The following is a 22,750-nucleotide window of genomic DNA, read 5'->3' as shown; positions in this document are numbered from 1 at the left end:
GTAATTACCATAATCCAAACAGGGCCTTTACCATCTTATTTGCATTCAGCCAGCAGTGCTGTTTTTATCAGCACCACTACTGAATTGTTGCAAAGTTTTAATTATCTTGACAACTCTCCTTTTTTTTTTTTTCATTCGTTCCTTTTTTATAATTTTTTTTCCTCCCCCCTTGGGTTGTGTTTGGATTTCAGTAGTCATCCCCCTAAGGCAGCAATCAGATTTCTGCAATAGGAAGTTTTCTCACTTTTTCTTCTAGTAGCAATTTACAGTATCCCACCTCAAAGCCTGCTCAGAGTGGGGACAGAGGCAGAGGGAGGTTGTCTTTGTTAATTAATGCCTAATATTTTTCACAGGAAAAGTCACTCCAAATGCCTCTTTTTAAATTCTATTTGAAGCCCTGGTGTAACTTTACACATGTGTGCAGGCTTACTGAACTGAAAGAAACCATTTCCTATGCAGAAAGCTACCCTCTTGCATAAATGTTTGCCAGACTAGAGCTTTAGTTGTCATGTTTTCTGTATTTCCATAATCTTTTGATTTAGGATTAGTATAAAATGTATCATGTCACTTATATTTGCTCTCTCTCAAACACTCAGCGTTTTCGGTATTTGAATGCTAAGTTAGACAAACTCAACCTTGAAATAAGACACCGTTTCTTAGCACTAAGGGTAATTAAACACTGGAAGAGCTTACCCAGGGAGGAGGTGGACTCACCATAGCTTGGAATCTTTAAAATGAGATTAGACATCTTCGTGAAAGACATATTTTAATCCAGCTTCTAGGGAAAGATTCTACTGTACGTACGTGGGAGGTCAGATGAGACGATCACCCAAGTCTCTTTTGACTTCTGAGCCTGTTGGCCTAGAAATCTGACTCTAGATATGTTTTGGTTCACATTGAAAGATCAGTTACAACATCTACGTACAGAAATTGTCTTTTGGTAATATTAAGATGAAATATTTTTCAAAATTTTGTTGTCAGTTGCAGACTATACAGTTCTGCTTGCTAAGTTTTGCATTGCCTTTTGTTTTGCTTTTGTAAGTCATTAAAAATCACAAAGGTTGATACAGATTAAAATCATCAAGTCTGAGATCATTATGGAGGCTTTAAAACCTAAAGATTCATGAACTGAAGAAATGCAAAAATGATTTCTAGTCAGCTGGTTTCTCAGGTGTAACAAATGCTTTAAAAATAAGCACAATTAATATTTTTCTAGCTATAGAATACTATGATTGCATTTAGCTTCTCCTCTTTTATGAAGTTTATGCATCAAATTGCATATAATGGCTACCAAACAGTATGGTAATATTCTGTTCATTTGAAAGGTAAACAAATTCTGTTTAACAGTTGTTAGACATTTGTTTTGCTGCAGTTTGGCCTTATGAACATCTTATCCTTGTTTTCCCTTTAAAAGGAAAAAAATTAAATGTAAGAACCATTAGGGATTTCTGTTTAAATCGAGCAATCTATGCATACTACTAAGAATCAATGCTCTGTAAGCTGTCTGGTGTTCTGCAATAAATTCTAGCTTTTATAGACTTTTGCTGTGCCAGGTAGCTGCTAATGCCATAGAAATTGATTATTTGTGGTGTTCTTATCACTGCTTAAAATATCTAATTGCTTTTTCTCCACAGATTTGGATTTGGCTTGCTTGATGCTGGACGATTAATGAAGGAAACCCTAACTGGACAAATGTTGGTCTCCTGAGACAATGTGTTGTTGATAACAGGTCTGATTTGAGCAAGTCTAGTCAAATTCAATTTTAATAGTATTTAAAGACACATGCAAAACATATAGCACTGAGTTTTGGACTGGTTTGTTTGGTTTTTAAATATGTTGTGCTACCAAAGTTTATTCCCATTAACTATTAAGCTTTGCAAAGCAGCAAAGACATATATCTGTCAGCTGCAGAGACACCTATTTTGACTCAGTATAGCAAGTTTTGTTCAAAATTTGCCTTTATTCTTTCATACTTATGCAGACTGGGGTATGTAATTCATCACTGTATGACTGTTCCTGTGGAGAAATTATTACACTCTGATTATTTTGAGCCCTAAAAATTATTGATTGAGGTAAAGAAGAGACAAGAAGGTATTGCAATCAGTTCTCAATCTAGTGAGGGCAACCTTCTTTTAAAGCAGCTAATCCTTAGACTAAAAGCTGTATGCAGCTGCGACTGCTCCCGTAGGATTTTTCACATAGCCTGTGTCATTTATGTGAAGTTAAGTTTGAATCGTTTTCCGCTGCACTAAAAAATCAAGATAACCACCAAACATCAAGTCACTATCTTGCTGAATCACCCATTTAACTGTGAAATTCAGCTCACAGATCAGTCACATCTCTAGCTGAGGACGAAAAAGATCTCCCATCCCACCAGAACACTGGATCCTGGGATGTTTCCCTCCTGCATCAAGACAAAGCAAAAACATTCTAGAGTCAGTAGGGTCTAGAGTACTTTCCTCCTTCCAAGAGCTCCCATTTTGTAGAGATAGGTAAACCAGAGGGAAGAGGGACTTGCATCCATGCACCTTGCACCCCTGCTAATCACAGTGCCAGTCTTTCTTTCTTTGTCCCCAAAAGGATTTATTGAGAGACTAACTTCTAGCTCCTGAAGGTCTAGGCATGGCACAGCGTATTGTTTTTAAGCACCATTCTGCAGAAGTGTCTGCAGACACTTTTGTTTGTTGTCTTTAAAACACTGTATAGGGAAAGGTAGAAATCTCGGAGTAGGAAGCAAAATGCAGCATTATCACAGTCAAAGCAGTGATGTTGTAAACTAATCTTTTACCTAACAGCCTAGTAGTGGTTTAGGCAGTTATTTCTCTGGCTCTAGGAAAGTCAGCTTTGTCACTGCCATCTTGCAAGGACACCCCTTATCCACAAGGCTCTGGATCAGGGTGTTCCCTCTCTACACTTTAAGAAACAATTTAAGGTTTATCAGTCTCAAGAAAACAAAAGAGGTACCATATTTTTTTTCCTGCCTTTGCAGATAGGTTACCTGGGAGGAATTCATCCCACAAGCCAAAGCATCTTATTGTTTATCTATTTTAGCCAAATTAATGTTAATGTAGACTATGCAAATGTCTGGTTTAGTGCACCTATGGATCAATGACTTCTGCATGCTTTCCAAGCATTTTGATAGAAAGGGTGAGAATGCTCTAGAAACACAGAGTCCTGTGGGGTGGTTGCTTCCCAAAGACGTCTCCTCCACACAATCCTACAGTGATTCTCCAGCAAAATGATGTCTGGGAGTTACACCCTTGAGGGACAGGAACACTCTCCCTTTTCTCTGGATCAATGTTACTGCGTAAAAGGTACAGCAAGGAAGTCTGTTTCTCAATATTATACCTACTTGAGGTTCCTGACGGTCTGATTAATTAGGTGTGAGTAATTAAACCACGAGTCATGACCTTCTTTTTTTCCTGTCACATTACTTACAAACGAGAGGGCAATCGGTGAAGTTAAACAGTATAGGATAGTAAATTTAGAGGAAATGAAAAGAAACAGGTTGTGTTGCATGTGGTCATCCTATGGGATTTGCTGCTACAGGTGACCATCTGATGAATAGGGTTCCCTGGCTGGAAAGAGTACTTGTTCATGATATAGCCATAACAGATTGGACCAATCCTGTATTCCTGGGACTTCTGGGTGCACTGTGAAGGCAGAAGTGAGTCCTGCTTGGCTAATAAAGTAAGAACAAGTGTTCCACGTGCTCGGAAGTCAGACAGGAATGTTGTTCTCCATGGACAGCAGCACTGCACTATTAGCTTGATCTATTACTTGCCATTTCATGGTTTGGTTGTTTGTTTATTTGTCTGTCTTTTTAATTTCTCTGGAAAATACTGTACTGGCTCTCTCTGTTGACTGAATGACCAGGCTTAGGCAGAAGATATAACATCCTTCTTCTCTGACCTTTATATCAAAATTGATTAACAATAATTCTTTTGCACAAAAAGATTGACAATAAGATGTGGATGTTCATCTTTAATGAACTCTAGTTACCAAAGTGGAAACCAGCTAGCTGTGATGGTGGGACTGTACACCTTCTCAGCAATATGTGAGTGCCTACTCCTTCTTTAAATGTTAAAGTAATGCTGTATCCATAGATAAGATGAAGAGCCACCTGTTGTTCTAGTTGTTTGGTTTTTTTTTTCCTCTCTCTCATATCATTGATTTCTTGGGACTTTTCTCATTACTGGCAGTAGCAGGATGTGCTGGCTAGTATTTATGCAGTCACAAATGGCATAATTTAGAATTACAGCCTGTGTAATCCTGTCGAGTTCTCAGAATTATTATGTTTATGTATTTTAATCTTTGTAAAGTAGGAAGTCCACTCGTAAACAAAATTGGTTTTGTTTATTATCATGTGTGCCATTTTACAGAATAGTTCACTGGAAGGTGCCTACTTTATATTGTTCTCACTTCCTAATAAAAGATCTTATTTAAAAGAATCTTTCTCTTCAATTATGAAAATACTTTCCTGATCTCATTAAGCCCAAGAAAGATGAAGTGTTATTTTTCCCTTTAATTTGTGACAATACAAATTAAACACATCTATGGTGAACTAATTTCTATGTTGTTTTTGTTTTGTTTTGTTTTATGTAGAGCAAGCCTGTTAACTGCAAATGTGAAGAGATGAAGCAAGCAAAAAGCAAAGAGAAGTGTGAAGAGCTTTGCTGCCATGTTGTCTCTGACAGTGCATCAGCTCCTAGTTTTAGGATCTGTGAGTGAATAGGTATGTAAGAGAGACACTGTTATTCTACAAAGAAGGGTTATTTCAAAGGAAATAAATAAAAATAAAATAAAATAAAGGGCATGTAAATACATTCTCAGATACCATATGATGGCAACATTAGAGAGGGGGCTTCATTTGGTCTTCTTTTAATTTCAGAACTTTACAGTGGAACAGTATTGCACAGAAGACTAGATAATAAAGTCCTTGATCTTATCAAGTATTGTCAAAGTATTAGTGTTGTCGTTTTCCTGTTGAAGTTACTCATCCGAGAGAAACCACTCTGTTGTACAAGTTGAAGTTTCACCTTCTGTCCTTCATTTTTGAACTTAAACTGTACTGGGCCATTTCAATGTTCATGCAAATTGCAGCATCTTTCAGAGTTGTGCATTTTCCATTATAAGACACTCTGTTAACTGTAGCGGTAATAGATATCATCACCTTTGTTTAACCATGAAAGTGCTGATTTTCAAATTACTTGAAGTTTTAATTATTGTGCCTCAATGACATTTCACATGCAGAAGTTACATCAGTGTGAACCACTTGGGATAACAGGCAGGAAAAAATAGCTCCTTCTCTGTATATTCATAGTATACTGGAAACTGAGGGGATACAACTTGTTATAGAGACCATACATTGCTGCTGTTTCCCTTCATGGACATTCATGCTACATTCCCTTGTTCCCTTATGTAACAGAACAAGAAACTCAGTTCCCTCACTAGCAGGTATTCAGCAGCTTCCTTTATCAGGCATAAGCTGTGGTGCTGTACAAGACTATTACCTTGGAGAAGATATGGCGGATGTGTGGAATAGCTCCTCTGTCTTCTGTTCCTTCATTTACCCAAGACAAGGGAACACACTTGACCCAAGAGCCATCATCTTGTCTTTCTTCAGGCCTGGCCCTGATGGCCAAATACAGACTGACTGGAAAGTTCAGTCTGCCTGACATCGAGTCCATCCGCAGCATTAAGTGCTGGCATTAAATGCCAGAGATGGAGGAGTTTTGTAAAGAGCTGAAAAAAAAAAAAAAAATCAGTAGATGAATTTGCACTTCACAGAAATTTCTGTTAAAAAAAGATATAGAAATGAACTAAACAGGACAGGAGGAGAAGCAAACACAGAGGGCAAGAAATGGCAACAATCAAACATTAAATATTTCCTTGTTCTGTTGTCAGAGATGGAGATTATATTTGACCAAACAACTAAATCCCCCACCATGAGTCAGGACTAGAGTTGGCTTCATTTTTTTATTTCAGTGCTCTCCATGGGAAGGAGCCAGTCAGTTATTTTCTGTGTGTTAAATAATGTACTAACATCACTAATAGACCAAGCAGATGGATTTGTTTCATTGTCTGAATGCTGTAATATTTTACTGTAAATATATAAATAGGATATTCACTTGTCTTATGCAAGTTCATTATGTACTTTAAAAGAAACCAAATAATTTTGAAAGAAAAATGTTGACCAACCTTAGCCTAACACCATTCAGAAAATGAGCTCAATGCTGGCACAAATCCCATCCATTTAAAAAGTCAGTGGTATTACATTTCCTTTTAGAATTTGAAGGATAAAGACAGAAGTGTAAGAGATGGAGCAATAAGAACCATGTGGACCATCCTCTTTACGGGTCTCATCCAGAGCCTATTAAGTTAATGTACATGCTCCCTTTGATTTTAATAGGCTTTGCATCAGTCAGAAATTATTGAAAATGAATAGCAGGAAAAAGTAACATCCTGTTTACAATTGTGGGTTTATATTCATAGTAAGCTTGAAAAAAAAATTAAAACAGATCCAAATACTAACTTAATTTTAGAATACAAGATGACCTCATTTTCTGCTCCAACATGAGTAGATGATGTCACAAACATCAGAAGAATTTTTTTTCAAAAACTTTACTGAAAATGTTCCTCTTCCCATCACTGAATACTCCATCTTCCTTCTTGCATCTGGTCCTTCTACAGACATGTATCTTCGGGCAAGCAGTTATGAATATCAGAGAACAGTCTGGAGCACATCACCACCCAGGACACCAAAGGATTGCTCTCATGGGAACTGTTGGGTGGGAGGTGGGGGTGGGTCAGAAAAGTGTACAGCCAAAGCAGAGCGCCCAGGAGTGTTCCAGGGTTCAGAAGCAAGGCCAAACATCACTCTTCCCAAGATCTCTGAACTAATCTAGATTTTTCATTTCTAGTTAGAGCAGATACATTTTATTCTTACAGTGGAAACAGGGTACTTCACAGACAAAATCAAGCCTGCAAAAGGACTACAATATTAGTGCCTAATTCTTTGTTTCAGCAAAGGAGAAGTGAGGAAAAGACAGACTGAGTGATTTGCTGTTGCAAGCAGAGCCTTAGGTGGAACCAGATCCCCTGTCCCATTCAGAGGCTGCCCTTTGCTGCCTGTGATGTGAAAGAAACAGCCATTACTAGGCACCTGCAAAACCCCTCCACCTGGTTTTGCTTGAAGTGACAGAGCCCAGAGGACAACGTGCGTGTTCCCCACTAGTCTGTAGGGAACGTGATGCAGCTGATGCAATTCCCAGCTCCAGCACACCTGCAAGGTCTCATTGATCTGCTGCTCAGTGCTCTGAAAACTCAGAAATCTATTATCAGTGTGAGCATGTGCTTATTGATCAGATTACCTGCTCTGCTCCCTATGTGTACCTAATTGTACCACTGTGCACACACACACAGACACGCACATATATATGCACACACATATGCATATATACAGGCATGCACACATGGGTTATTAGGATGTGTGTATGTTAAAGGCTTTACACATTTTTTTTGTTTTACAAAACTGCACATAAATAAAAAGAATGGACATTCTCTGTGAAACGTGAGCACAGAAACATTCACAAGTGGCCAAGAGCTGCTAAATAATTAATCAATAGAGCAGTGTGGCAGTTTGAAATGTAAATGTGATGGATGAAGGTGTGATGCTTGTCATCAAGCAGAAAATGATGTGACTGGAATGGATAACCCACGGTACCTGCTGACTGGCAAAAGCCTGGACACAAAGATAAAGTAAAGCCATCAGAAAGCAGCCCCAGCAACCCCTAATTCTTGCCTTTGACCCACAATTCACTTTCATGTCCCTGTCCCAGAAGAGATGTTTAAAAAAATGATGAAGAGAGATCTTGGGGTGGGAAAGGGGAGAGAAGAAAAAACATCTGAAGAAATGCTACCTGACAAGGCTGCAGGCTACATTCTTGAGAACACCTTTCTTTTCTTTATGTTCTCCTTCTCCTGTTAAATAAAAATGCAGCTCCTTTTTTCCCTTTCCTTTCTTCCAAAACTCTCCTGAGCTGTTCCTGCAAGTGGTTCTGTGACTCGGGAGCTGACAACAGCCGCATGCAAAGGAACAAAGAACGAGAGTGACAATTCAGAGTGCACACAGGTGAGAAAGACACCTTTTACTTATCAAACTAGGCTGCAAAAAATGCTCTTTTTACTCAGTGAGCTAGAAATAGAGGTGATCTAACAAGGCACTGATCCAAATTCTTTATTTGTGCTGAGATGTAATGCTAACAGGATTTTTAGGTTGACTAGTAGTCTGTGGCCCCTCCATTCAAATAAGGAAGCATTCCTCCGATTTGGAAAGAGGAAAACCCATATAATTACCGCATATTATGTGACAGCAAAATGTATGCCATGATGGCAAAGGGTGACAGAAAATGTCCATCAGAAAATTTGTTTTCAGGGACTTCCTACACCAGTCATTGCATTCTCCCTATGGGGAAACTCAACACGAAGGGATTCAACGCAGTTCTCTGAATTTGAGAGAACTTAACTTTCGCAAAAATGGGATATTTTTCTTTTTTTTTCTTTCTGTAGAAATGCAAGCCTGCAAGTAGGATTTTAAAATTTGATTGCTCTTTCTCGCTGGAAGAGAAAATCCTATTTCTCAGTAAGTACCATTTAGCGGGCTGTCTTTTTCTTGGTTCTTTTGTTATCAAAAACCCCTTCTTTTCAGAAAGTGAAAAATACCACAGTTTAACATCAGATTTCCAAACTCCACAAAATACACATTAACAGATAACACCCACTAAAAGTGAAGGCTAAATATAGATATATAGTAGCACTTTGGCACACAAAATAGATGTTTTACCATATCTTAGACACAAAATATACGCACAAATATTCTCTGAAAATCTTCTGGATTTTTTAAGACCTCTGTACACTTATTTACCTCTGAAGTGGCATAAAGAAGCTGCAGATTGCCAGGTGAACTGGCCAATGTTTTCATACTCCAACTGATCTTTTTTTTTTACTTGGGTTTTTAGTTTGTTTGTTTTTTAACCTTTATGTTATCATTATACAAGAGGCACTGAGAAAACACATAAGTATTTATATAAAAATGAACGAGCCAAAATGAATTTTAGAAGTCAAGAATTAGAGCTAACACTAAAATAGAACCCTAGTTGGGCCAGCTCCATAGTAAATAACTAAAAAATAAATACTTTTAGTCTGGGACATGTTACTGTGGTAATGCCATTGAAGGCAAATCGTTCCTGTAACTTGGCTACCTGGATAAACTTTAATCAGGGTGTCAACTCTCTATATATACAGGGAATCGCCACACTCCACAGAAACATCTGCTACTTAGAATTACACAACTGTGGGCCCGTGGGTGATCCAGCTTGAATTTCTTTTCTGGGGCATTTTGTGTTTTCAGACTGGTGCTTTGGGAGCTTTCTTCCAGCTCATGCCAATGCCACTCAGCTGTATAAGTTTACCTACATGGTGGCTACATTCATATTTATTTTCAGTCCTTTTGCACAGCTTCAGGAATGTGATATCATCATAAGTAGGAACCAGACGCTAGAATTTGGAGCAATCTGAGTAAATCAGTCTGTGGGATGGAAGAACGATTCCACGCCTTACATCTGGTCTGTTTCTGGTAGGAGATATTTACAGAGTTTGCAGCAGTAAATAGGAATTTGGTCTAATGGTTTACAGAGATTTATGCTGAGCATAAGCAACTGTTGTACTGCAGTAATGCAGCACTAGTAGGACTTCTATTCCCCTTTGAACTGCTGTGAAAGTGGAAAAGCACCATCCCAGGACAACATTGTCACTAAGCTCGTAGAAGTCCACATTTGTACCTTCAGCCTGTCTCAGAGGAACTTGCAATAGAGAAATGACATCAGGCTGCAAATGTGCAACAGTCATCCCCAACATCTGGGAAAGAGAACCACCTACTCAGGCCAGAAACAGCTGTGATAGACCCTGTTCTGTCCCCAGGCTGGAGGACCATCTCGCTAGCACTGTGGGACATACCACCACATGAGCCATGCACTATGTCGTATAGCTGCCCACATGTAATGTAGAAGTGCTTATCAGCAGGAACAGGAGTTCACTGTGTTAAGGATTGTACAAATACACTAGCAAATGGCCAATAGTTTCTAATATCATAGAAATATAGAGGTACTGACATGACTTCCCTTTCTTCCCCCTTTAAATTTGCTAGGTACATAGAGGAGAGAAGCATAAAAAATATGTGGTATGATATCAGAACAGGTTGCCCAGAGAGGTGGTAGATGTCCCATCCCTGGAGACATTCCATGCCAGGATGGACAGGGCTCTGAGCAACCTGAAGATCATTGCAGGGCCTTGAACTGGACAACCTTTGAAGGTCCCTTCCAACACAAACTATTCTATGATTCTATGAACCCGTGTCTTAACTCTGACAGTGGCCACCAGCAGCTGGCTGCAGAAAACAAGGAGCAGAGGGTAACCTTGTAACAGAGTGCTCCAGATCACCCTCCCAGCCTCAGCAATTCGCAGCTCAGGGACTTTCCAAACCAAAAAAACTTGCCTGCTTTGCTGTAGTGATGGTGGGCAGAATATGCAGTGATGACTCTTTCGTACCATCAGGCTCTGTTTCGCCCCAAATGTTATGCCAAACTGGTTGTATATCATCATGAAGAATAACTACATTTCCCCAGAGTTGATTTCCTATGGCACATTTTACTTACTTTCTCAACACCCTCGCAAATATGTCATAGATCTAAAGCACAATCTCCTTTTCAAAATGAATGGGTTTGATTACAGGCATATTCATTTTGTAAAAGGTACAAAAAGATACAAATGTGCCTTTCCATCTCATATAATGTCAAAGTAAGACCCTCTTGCCCTTTTATTTCAATCCCCACAATTTGAAAATAAAAAAAAAAATGACTTGATTATATGTTTTTTACCATTAAGTGTATAATTGCTTTTGTGTTTTGACATTTAATTCCTCTTACCAAAATACATGGTAGGAATTAAAAGTCAAATCTTTTATGTATTTGATGTACAGATCCTTCTGTGTATTTCAATGAGAGAAGCAGAACAGTGAAACCTTAACACAGGTACAGCAAAGCCATCTGGAAACGAAGTCACATTTTATACTGGAAATCTGACCGTGGCCCCAGTTCTGCCCTGCCTCATCTAGGTCGATGGCCTTTTGAAATCGCTGGAAGGTCTGAATGAGTCAAAACTGAGCAAAACCTTCAGGCCTTGACCTTTAAAATAGAGCTGGGATTATACCGTGCCTTGTCGGGTAGATTTTGAGATTATGGTCCAGTCTGAAAATTACTTTTGAAAGCCATAAGACAGGAGCTGGCCAGGCACTCTAATGTACTGGCCTGGCATGAGATGGCAGTAGTGAGGAACACAGGTCCCAGCAGGGAGGGCTAGGAGCAGCCAGGTCATCAGTGGAGTGTCCTGGCTGGTTGAGAGAAGTCACACTCCACAGGACGACGAGAAGATGTGGATGCTTGCAAGGGGAGCTGAATGTTGTTTACGGGTATTTCATGTGGGTTTCATTTCCCTTTTATCTCAACTTTTGCCATAAAGTTTTTCCTACTTCATACACTGACCTCATTCTTCCTTTCCCGCTTGTATTCTGCCACAGGAACTTCTTCCTCTAACGCATTTTCCCCCCTCTTTCTCATATTTTTCATGTTTCTACTTTTCTTCTGTTCTCCTGTCTCCCTTTCACTACCTATGTCCTTTAACTAAAGTGTCTCTCACTTCTTTCTTCTCTGTATGGCATGCCAAATTCTTCATCTTTTCTTTAATTTCAGTTCATGTTCCTCCACAACCTACATGCTGAGATTTCCTCTGGCTGTATTTTCTCCCACTGATCACTCCACTGTGATTTCTTCCCACTCAGTTAAGTCCAAAAAGGACGTGGCCCTGGGATTACATGGTGGCCTGAGATTCAGATTTATGAAGTCTAATGCTGTTTGCAAAAGTTTTATGCAATCTGGGAAGCAGGCACTAGCCGGGGACTCAGACAGACTGAGTTTGGGACAGGCTGAGCCAGGAATGGTAGTGATGGACAGTAATGGCAAATGAGAGCTCAGCAATATTCTTCCCAGTGTTAATATTCTCACTGACAAATTCTGTCACGCCTTCACTGTACCCATTAACTAAAACTGCTGCTCTAGGTGAATATGCTCTCAGAGAAAGATACATGCTGTCTTTCTCATTTTCCCAAAGTAAACATAATTTTTCTTTCTTTCATCTCAAGAAAGATGACTTCAGCCAAGGTAAAGGACAATATACAAGGTAACCAAAAAGAGAAGTAAGGGAAGCGGGAAACAGTTTTGTCAGGAAGAAGCAAGTCAGAGAGACAGAGAGACAGTCGAGTGTATCTCCACGCAACAGCTGTAGTGTCACCATATCTCATGGAGACACACTTAGCTTCCCATAATGAAAGCAGCTTGCACAGTGTGGGTGCCAAGTGCACGGATGCTGGAAGTTGTCTCCCTTTGGCCACCACATGCTTGAACTTTGCAGGGGGAATGAGACGGGCTGCGGCTGCTCCAGTCCAGCCATGGCTTTCAAGGGCCTCCTTTCCCAGCATCCCTGCTGCATCTTACTGCTGACAGGAATGTGAGCATGAAGCATTTTCCATGCATGTGGTAAGGATGCGTTTACACACACGAAAATGCATACACACACATGCACCTGCATAGTTTTTCCTACCATTGTTTGCACATGCAAAAATTGCAAATTTCAAATTAAAAGGGAATGTAAAGCCAATGGTGAGTTAATCACACAATTGACCTCAGCCCATACCCTCGCGAGAGGTAGAAGGTAGGACTTAAAAGGAAAGAGAACTCATGCCATTTTTGTTAAATGAGTAAGTAATAAAAGAAGTAGATTTATATCTGTGTGCTCCAACCTTTGAAGAAGTCTCTTGATTAAAGCTTGTCCTGGTTTTGGCTGGGATAGAGTTAATTTTCTTCCTAGTAGCTGGTATAGTGCTGTGTTTTGGATTTAGTATGAGAAAAATGTTGATAATAAACTGATTTTCTGTTTGTTGCTGAGCAATATTTATACTAAGTCAAGGACTTTTCAGCAAGGAGGCTGGAGATGCACAAATAGCTGGGAGGGTGCACAGCCAGGACAGCTGACCCAAACTGGCCATATTCCATACCATACGACACCACGCTCAGTATATAAACTAGGGAAAATTTAGCAGGGAAACCACTGCTTGGAAACTGGCTGAGTATTCATCAACGGATGTTCATTTCATTGTGCGTCACATGTTTTATGTATTGTTATTGTGTATATTTCTTTGTTGTTGGGGTTTTTTTTCCCGTTTCCATCCTGTTAAACTGTCTGTATCTTAACCCATGAGGTTCATTTTTTTTGTAATGCACTCTACAACCCCACTGGGAGGGGGAAAGTGAGCAAATGGCTGTGTGTGGTATTTAGCTGCCTACCAGGTAATATGCCAGGTTATGGCATGCCTGCCATAACAAAGATTAAGATCAGGCAACCAGGGCATCTTGAGTTTGTTATTGTAAGTAGCTATTTTACCCACAAGGTGGGTAAAAATTTGAAAATTTGAAAAAATTGTGTCTTTGCTCAAGAGCTCTGCTTCACAGTTTCGGGATAGTAATCAAGTCAAGGAGATGCTTCAAAGTTAGCCACTTTTTTCTTTTTTTCTTTTTTTTTAAATAATCTTGCAATCCTGAAACGGTAAGGTGCAGGATAGGTGCAAATTAATGCATTCTTCCAGCTCAGGGTGACTGAAGAATTCAATAGGTCATCTTGGATGTTACAGTTCTTCAGAACCTACTTGCATATGGAGAAGAATATTTACTAACGCTACTCATAGGGGATTCTCTGTTCATACCAGTTACAGAATGGCTTTGGGGTCATTCATGCTGCCCTTTTAAATATTTTTTATGGCAATAGTGTCAAACAGCTACTGAATTTGCTGCTGCTTAGCCTGAAAGGGAACTGTTTCTCAGAATAGGAACTTGGGGAAGATGTTTTCACTCAGCTGGAAGCTTTATGGGGTGGATTTCATCCATGGTCAAGAAGTAAATGTCAGCTCCCTTGAGATTTTGGAACTCGATGTGAGCTCAGCCCCAGAAGACACATGATGAACCAGAACTTCATACTCTCAGAAACTAAACACTTTGTGCTTCTGGGAGGTTGGGTTTGTTTTTATTTTTTTCTCAATTTTTTGCCTTTTTCTTTAATTTCGAGGGATGATGTTTTGTTCTGCAGTGAGTTTTCATGTGTGTCACTGTGAAACAATTTCAATTGTTGAAAACAACAACAACAAAAAGCAATATTTCAATATTTCTCAAGAAAAGGCTTCAAAGGTTTCAGATCTTTTTAAAATGTTTCTGCTTTATTTTGACGTGGCATAAAAGTTTTGTATGCATTCTCGCATCCGCTATTGTGACAGCTGTATTTAATGAGTGCAAAATGATCAGAAAAACATCCTTTACTGTGGGTTGCCATTGCCAGCACATGACAGGAGAGAGGCAAAACTGTAATAAGAGAAGCAATGAAGTAGTTCATACTACTACTGATGAGGTATTTCTAACTCAAATGCCTAGGTATGCCTTTTGAAAATAATGCATTGGTCACATTACCTGATAGTTTCATCAGATTTGGTTTCTGAGTGTGTTTTGAAATAAAATTGTGCTTCCTTAGCCTCAGGTCATGAGGCAGTTGGTTATGACTTATTATTTGTGGATAACACAGTCAGTTTCCTGAAGATGAAGAAGAAAAGGTCTTAGTCCTGTCTATAAATACTGGCCTTTCCATCAAACTGATGCTAAGCATAAAGTGCAGATCCACAGATATGCTAGAAATGAAACATTACACAATACATTTGCTTGCTATTTTATACACATATTTAATATCAGAGTATCTTAGTCCAAATTGAAGGCAGTATAAAAATAAATCTAAATGGATTTGAAAGGCAGGGTATTTCTTTTTTTCAAAGCTCTGTCATTCCTGACTTCCTCTGGTGACTGTTAGCTTATCATGCCTTTGTACAGGAGATCTAAGTATTTCATTCTCTCTTGTGTCTCCATATGGAACCATTTCCCAGATAGTCTTCCTTTGGTCACAAGATGACAGTGAGAATGGGTTGTCAAACTGGACCACTATGACAGTTTACTCTGGGGGACGAAGTCCTGTGGGTGTTCAGAAGCTTTACTGTAAGTTATATTTGATTAACTTATCCTACTACTGACAAATAATTAGGTCAGCAATTAATTTCAAAATGCAAATGTGCTACGGGCCTTCATGTTTTAAGAAATTCCCTTTGTCCTTAGTTTTTACTTGTGTTAAAATCTTAATGGATTTAGCTGGGTGAAGGAATAAAATTATGTTTTCTAATGCTTCATTTACTAAGTTGAGTTGGACTTTTTTAGCAAATACTGTCTGCAAATGGTTGTTGAGAAACGATCATGTGTGATGGAATTTAATGGAATAAGAAAACAGCAGAGTAATGATGAACCACTCATTTAAAAATATGTATATATTTTCACACTTCTGTTGAAAAACATTTATCTACCTTCATGGATTAGGAACAGAAACACAAACCAGAGGACCATGGTAGCAAAGTCATTAGTACCTGCTTAAGCAGTCTAAGAAACCAGGGTATACAAGAAAGAAAACATACTTAATATTGCTACAAGTGTGGCTCAAAGAATCCTATCTAACAGCCTATCTCAGGGACTTTATTATTAAACAAACACAGATTAAAGGCTCAGCCCTTCCCAAGAGAAGCTCAAGGGAGTTTTATGTTGACTTTAAGGGAGTGAGGCCCTAAATCTAAGTTTTCTCTGACTGAAATCATACTATTTTTTTAGAAAATATTCAAAATATGCAGCTGTAAACAAACCAAATCAGCTAGTCTGATACAATATCTGAATAAAGTCACATAGGTCACAGACTTATATTAGAATTTCCTAACAGTTTATTCAATCATTTGATTCAAGTCAAGAAGGAGAGCATCTGCCCTCGAATTGGGTGAGGGTTTTTTTTAGAAAATTTTTTAAACTTTAAGATGAAGTTTTAAATGGATCATGACAAGCCAGACTTTTTATCCTTAATTATACAAGCAGCTTTGGATGAAATTATGACCATGGAAATAAAAAGTCGAAGTATTTTATGTTTTTTTTGTGCAAAATGGTACTTTCACATCACTTTTTCTTAAATTACTAATGCAAATAATTACATGAGGAAAAAAAAATCCAGAAGAAAGATAGAACTAAACATTGCATTTTTAGGATATTTTAACTTTGGAACGAAAAATAAAAGGAGAATAGCATAGGATCAAAACGATGTGTCACACCTATACAAACAAAACTTGGTTCCCAGTCTGCACCGAAGGATTACACCCAAAACCCTCTTTCCATCTTAGGCAGAATCTAAAGAAGTCTCAGGTTTTACCAGGTAGGAGTGGCCAATACAAAACTGAAGCTTCATTTGGACTGAGGGAGAATCTTTCTCCCCAGAGCTGTGGGAGAGAAAATTAGAAATGTAAGTTGGTATGAGAGGCCTAAGCTGTTGGGAGCTCTGCAGACAGACTTTCTTTTTAAGATACAAGCAGTGTTCATGGTGTTCAACTGAGCACTGACAAGACCACCACATCTCAGGAAAGATACAACTGCCTTCAAGACTGTCTGAAGAAGAGCAATGGGAATGATCAGAAGTTTGAAAAATGTGTCCTGCAAGAAAACCTGAGCTGGGATGATTTCATCTCAAGGAGAGAATAAGAGGGAATGGAATGGAATGGAATGGAATGGAATGGGGAGAAGGGAAGGGAAGGGAAGGGAAGGGAAGGGAAGGGAAGGGAAGGGAAGGGAAGGGAAGGGAAGGGAAGGGAAGGGAAGGGAAGGGAAGGGAAGGGAAGGGAAGGGAAGGGAAGGGAAGGGAAGGGAAGGGAAGGGAAGGTGCATTTCCCTTGGGATTGCCAGGCAATGACATAGATTTGGCAAGTATTTGTTCCTCCTGACATCCATTTTGAAGGACATAATTCCAAGGAAATCAATGGGCAGTTTTAAAATGGACTTTGAAGTCTAGATATGACTAGGAATATTATGGTGATTAAAAAATTATTCTGCTGAAACTCTGTCAACAAACTGGGGCTTTTCTTTGAACAAGAAACCAAAATAAAAATACCTTGCTTTGTTCTATCAGATGACAAATCTTAGCCCTTTCTTATAACCCAAGCCTCATTTGACATACAGCTGCAAATCGTTGTTTCACAACTTCAGGTAAACTTGTTACGCTAAAGCCTCCCAGTGGTGTCATTTGGATCTCAAGTGTTGTTTTGAAGTTGGCCTGATTCTTTTCTTGTGTGATTTCAACTCCAGCAAGACTGGATCTTGTGTACATAAACAGTGGTTCAACAACTGTCTTCTTTTAAACAAGTGGAATTCACAAGCTTTACAGAGAAGTTTGACTTGACAAACTTTTTAGAAAAACCTCTTATTTGACATTTTGCTTTGCGAAAGTTTTCTCTTCGGCATAGTATGGCAACATAAAAGGTCCCTCTTTTGTATAACATGGCAGAGACAGACTCCACGGTCTGTTGTCATCTCAAAGCGTGTATCCTACCTGCACCCTGGAGCAGCCCCACGAGCTTTCGTGGGGTATCTCCCAGGTGCTTGGGCTCCAGGTACTTGACATCCCTTTGTTTCAGGGTCTGCATCTCCAAAAGGCAGCAGATACAGACTCCAAAGGATCCCCTGCCTTTCCAAACTTGCTCTTAGCAGAGTGAGGAGCAAAGGGGTAGTTTAAGACTCTTGAAAAGCCCCTTCAGCTCTCCAGAAACCCCACTCTAAGTCTCCTAACTACTTGCTGGCATCAGCATCACTTTTATACCTACCACAGAAGATACTGAAGAGTAACAAGGAGAAGAAAGATACCTTAAATCAGATGAGACACTTTACTTTGTTGAGGAATAATATAACCACACACAAGAACAAACCAGCGAAGAAACAAGAGTAGGAAAACAGAGGGGAATTTGTTACCTGGAAATTATGCACACTTGTTTGGGAAAGGAGACAAGGGGAAAAGCTCCCTTTCCCTCAGAAAACAGATAGTGCAGCATCCTCATAGTAAACAAGGAAGTATGAAACCTTGAGAGTGATTTACCTTAGTGCTACTCTCTTCTCTACTGCCCACGCCAGTGGTCCATGATAACTGAGGCAGTTAGAGAATTCCAACCAGTAAAATGAGAGGGGAAAAAAAAATAAAAAAATAACATTTAAAAAAAAAAAACACTACTAAATCTCATACTCCCCTGCTGCAAGCATCATGGAAAAGTGCCTCAGGCCCCACGCATGTGACTTCACAGCAAAACCTAGAGCCAGCCCTGAGGGGTCTGGTACAGAGAGTGAAGTAATGTGACTGTGATTAGGATGTGTGGAAATTAGAAACCCTCTTGTTTTAAGAAGGTGGGTTACCTACTCAGCCTGCTCTGTGCTTCTTTCAACTGTAATGTTGTGAACAAAGGCTGTCTGTAGAAGACACAGTATTTCTCTACCCCGTCTATGTCACTTAGAGCTTTTTATGCTAGACTGGTTTTAAAAACTTCAACTTAAACCAACATGAAAGGTCCTTAAAGAGTAAATAGCATATTATATCAAAAACAAATAGATTAAAAAGTGAACATCCATAGCCAGTGTATTTATTTCCAGAAGAGTTTCACTTTCCACACTAACTAAAACTGTAAGACTGGCAGATCTGGGCCAGAGGTTTGTAATGGGCCTTTTTTTTTTCTTCCCTTCCCAGTGATAAATAATCAGTTTTAGAGAATTGATAAAAAGAGACAAGAATGAAAAGTGAGTATGACACATATATGAGACAAATTTTTCATCTGTTTCTTAAATACAGCACCTTTATTTCAGACTGTATGAAAGAGACAAGAGAGACACCCAATTTACGTTGTGCTGCAGTAGAGAATACATATGAATGTATGGAACATAGCCTGGGAGAGCAAGAAAAGTCACCAAAAATTCCCTGACAAGTTGAAAAAAGTTATGTTATCATTCAAGAGTCATTTATCTAAAAGGGAAAAATAAAAAACAGCCCACAAGTCTAGAGGTAGCAGAGGATAAAAACACATTGTTTCCAGACAAACGCCCATAAAAGACATAAGCCTGGGCATTCTGGAGTCAGAATATCTTCATATTTTAAATTTCCATGAGCACTTTCAAGAAAAGCTGGAGTTCTGCTATAGGATTTGCTGCATGCTTACCACCACTGATTGATAACAAGGAGTAGCACTAGCAGTATTTTTCCCCCATCGTTCCTCTGAAGCTAATGGAGTCAAGGATTTGTTACTTGATCTAATGGCAATAGCTTTCCAATAGACATGCACAGAATCATTGATTAGTTTGTCCTCTCCTTGTTTGCATTGGAACACTGTTCAATTTACACCAATTAAAGAATGCTTGGTTTGTGTATTGAAGAATAATTAAGGGATGGAATTCCCTATAGGCTACTAAAAATGACATCTGACTGGAATGGTGATTACAGCATGAAGGCAGCATTAGTATTTAAATAGTTTGACTGCTATATAAAATCATTACAGCATCTCACCATGAAAAAGAGCATTAGTTAATTTTGCCTATAACAAAATTAGTTGCATGTATTTGACTGGTCACTAAGTAAATTTGACAAGCATAATCTTAAAGCAAGTGTTCCAGGTTTGGTAAAAGTAGCAGATACAGAACACTGTTTAAAGTAATCATCGAGATAGATATGTATATAAGTTTCAACCAAAATACAAATATGCACAAATGAATAGCAGTGCTTTGCTAGAAATGCTCAAATAAAATTTAAACATTAAAACACATTGGTTACTGAAACTGAAAATCCAAGTGTAACCGGTATGTTAATTATACAACAATCACTGTTTCACAAACTGTAAACACACAAGAAATCCTTATTTGTCCATCACTGTGGTTCTCCAACTTCTAACATTCTTTCCAGTGCTGCATGGAACAATGTATCACAGGAAGCAAACAGGCACAGTGGAAGAAGTCATCCTTGCAAGTAGGACTCCCCTATGAAATATCCCAAAAAAGTAAAAAACTGGAGTAGCCTACCACATCTGTGCCATGCTTCCTTAGACAAGCTTTTTTTCTCCTTTGGAGTAGAATGTGGAGAAGAAGTTTGCTCCTCAAAATACTTTTGAGGAAAGAGTGCTTGTTATCATCTATTTAACTTTCTCCTATGCATGTTAAATTCTATCTTCTATCCTTAGATTATAGTATCTACAGTAATGATCTTTCCAAAATGTGACAGTAGCATTATTGTAACATAAATTTCTTGAGGGCATTCCTGGAGAGTATTTACCTTCCCATAGCCTAATTAAATATAGTGTGTTTGTTTTGCTAAACTTAGATACCCTAAAATATTTTATAAGGTCATCTGCCTACTTCAGGACCTCACATTGCAGCTACCATCCTTCCTATAAGAATTTATGCAGTTCTGCTTGAACGTTGTCAACACCCTCTTTAATTCATTGAAGGGTTCTCTGTGGAGAAACATAAGGTTTTTCCATTGAAGTCTCTAACGGGAATGAGACTTATTAGCGTGTCTAGATTGTGCAATGCACAACTGTGTTAAAGATGCCCAAGATCCAAAACCCAAGTTCCAAATTAGGTAATACATCTGCACAGCACAATATACCCTTATTTGCATGTCGCAACATCCCTGGCCAATCTGAAGCACCTTTTTGCAGACCAAATTAGTCTATTCTCATTACCATGCCTGGTTCTACAGGTCTCTTATGGATATCTTCACTGCACTGTATTCCATTGCATGAATCTGCCCTAAAACTAGGTTTGGGACAGTACACTTTGTCACAGAGTACAGCCACAGGCTTTGCACAGGGTTTTGTTCCAATATTTTAAAAGTCTTCTGTTCTGGCTTTCGTTTTCATGTTGCACAAGTAGTTCTCTCTTCTGTACTAGACCTCCTGTTGGGATCTCCCAGTATAATCTGCCTGACTAGACCTTGGACTTTCAGGAACGAGACTAACGCTTCCTTTCAATGAATAATCTTCTTTTGCAGCACGGCTGATATAAGGATGTATTCTTCACTCCACCCACAAGAAGAATGTCCATTAATTTCAATAGAAACTCTCCGTGAAGAAAAGGGAGAACTGTGCTCTGGGGAACACTCATGGAAGATTAATGGTGAGGAGAGAAAAGTGATACAGTACAGACAGAACAAAATCAGAACCCACCACACAAATAAAACCGGACAAGGGTTCATTTTTTAAAAGTCAGTCGGAACGGCAGGAAAGCTTTGAAAAAAATAGGGCTGTTTCAGTGCACTTTTGCATACATTCACTTTCGGGAGACATGAATAGAAACCTAACAGTAACTCTTTTTTCATACCTCTTTTCACAGGTCTCACTGGCAAAGAAGGATTTAGCACTTAATTCCTGTACTTTTATGTGGCAAATTAGGAATTTGCACCTTAAAAGGAAATTGCTTTTCAAACTCCCATAAATTCTGGATTTTATTTTTTAAATGGTGGAAAACATTCCCTACCTTCATCCCAACACATAATAAATAGCACTCTCCATTACTTTTCCCCAGAAAGGTGTAGGAAAGTAGACCTGGCCAAAGAGAGGTGTTTATCATTCCTTCTGAGGAGAGGCTAAGGGTCTAGAGTGTGTCCTTCACCATTTTGTCTCCTTAGCTTTTCTTAGCTTAAACTCACACATTGTTCTCTTCATCAAAACCAAGTGCCTTTTGTGAAAAATATTTAACTTGAGGCTTGGTCATTTGATGAAGTGGGTCCTGCTGGCATTGAACAGCCCAGACCCAATCTGGAATATGAACAGAGCTGCGATGTTTTATTTTTCAGTTTAACACCAGCTCAGAGTAAAATCTCTACACCATTTTTGCCATCATTTTAGGTAACGACTGCTTGGCTTGCCACTGGACTGAGACAGGAGGAAGCTGGTGAAGCAGCACAAGAATATGCAGCAGACAGAGGTTGGTGACTCTCCAGGAGGACTCACTGATGGTGTCTGATCTGCTGACCCCAACACAAGGTCCTTTCCCTGGGAGGCTTGAGGGTGAGGTGGTGTCCACTGGAGTGGAACAAAGAACACAATCAGAGCACCTCTAAAGTGCTTTTCTTCGTTAAGACAAGACTGAAAGACAAGGAGGTGTGACCTAGTGAAGAAGCATACTCTCATGATGTGGCACTACACTGGCAATCATGGATGTCAGCGAAACGTCCCCCCTTCTGACTGTCAACACCCAAGTGAAGGTAAGCTTACATCCTGACTTGATTTATTTTTGAGTCATCTTTGGCCCAGTTTTTTCCTCTCTGCACTCCCTAGAACGACAAAAGGCCAGAGGCAGGTGTCAGGATGGCACTGTTTTTTCTCATTTAATCTGTGAGTCACCGTAAAAAACAATCAATGATCACAGAGCATGCTCTGGATTTGTCTAAGCATAATTGACTCAAATACTAACACGTGAATTTAGTAAAGTTAGAGTCTGTGAAGTGGAGATAAATTACAGCAGCAATTGAAGTTGAATGTGATACAGAAATCCAACCAACAGAAGACTGTCTGGAAACAATTATTCAGAAAGCTGCTGACCCTCTATTTCTTTAAAGAGTTAAACATTTGGATTGGTTAACTGGCAGCCGCAATAATAGGCATATGCTCTAATCTTTGATCCGTAGCTGAATTTGCAATTCTTTGTATGAGAAGCAGATC

This window comes from Patagioenas fasciata, chromosome 1 (assembly GCF_037038585.1).
Source record: "Patagioenas fasciata isolate bPatFas1 chromosome 1, bPatFas1.hap1, whole genome shotgun sequence".
Classification (NCBI taxonomy): Eukaryota; Metazoa; Chordata; class Aves; order Columbiformes; family Columbidae; genus Patagioenas; species Patagioenas fasciata.
The sequence above is the reverse complement of the archived record's forward strand: the minus strand, read 5'-3'. Positions refer to the sequence as shown.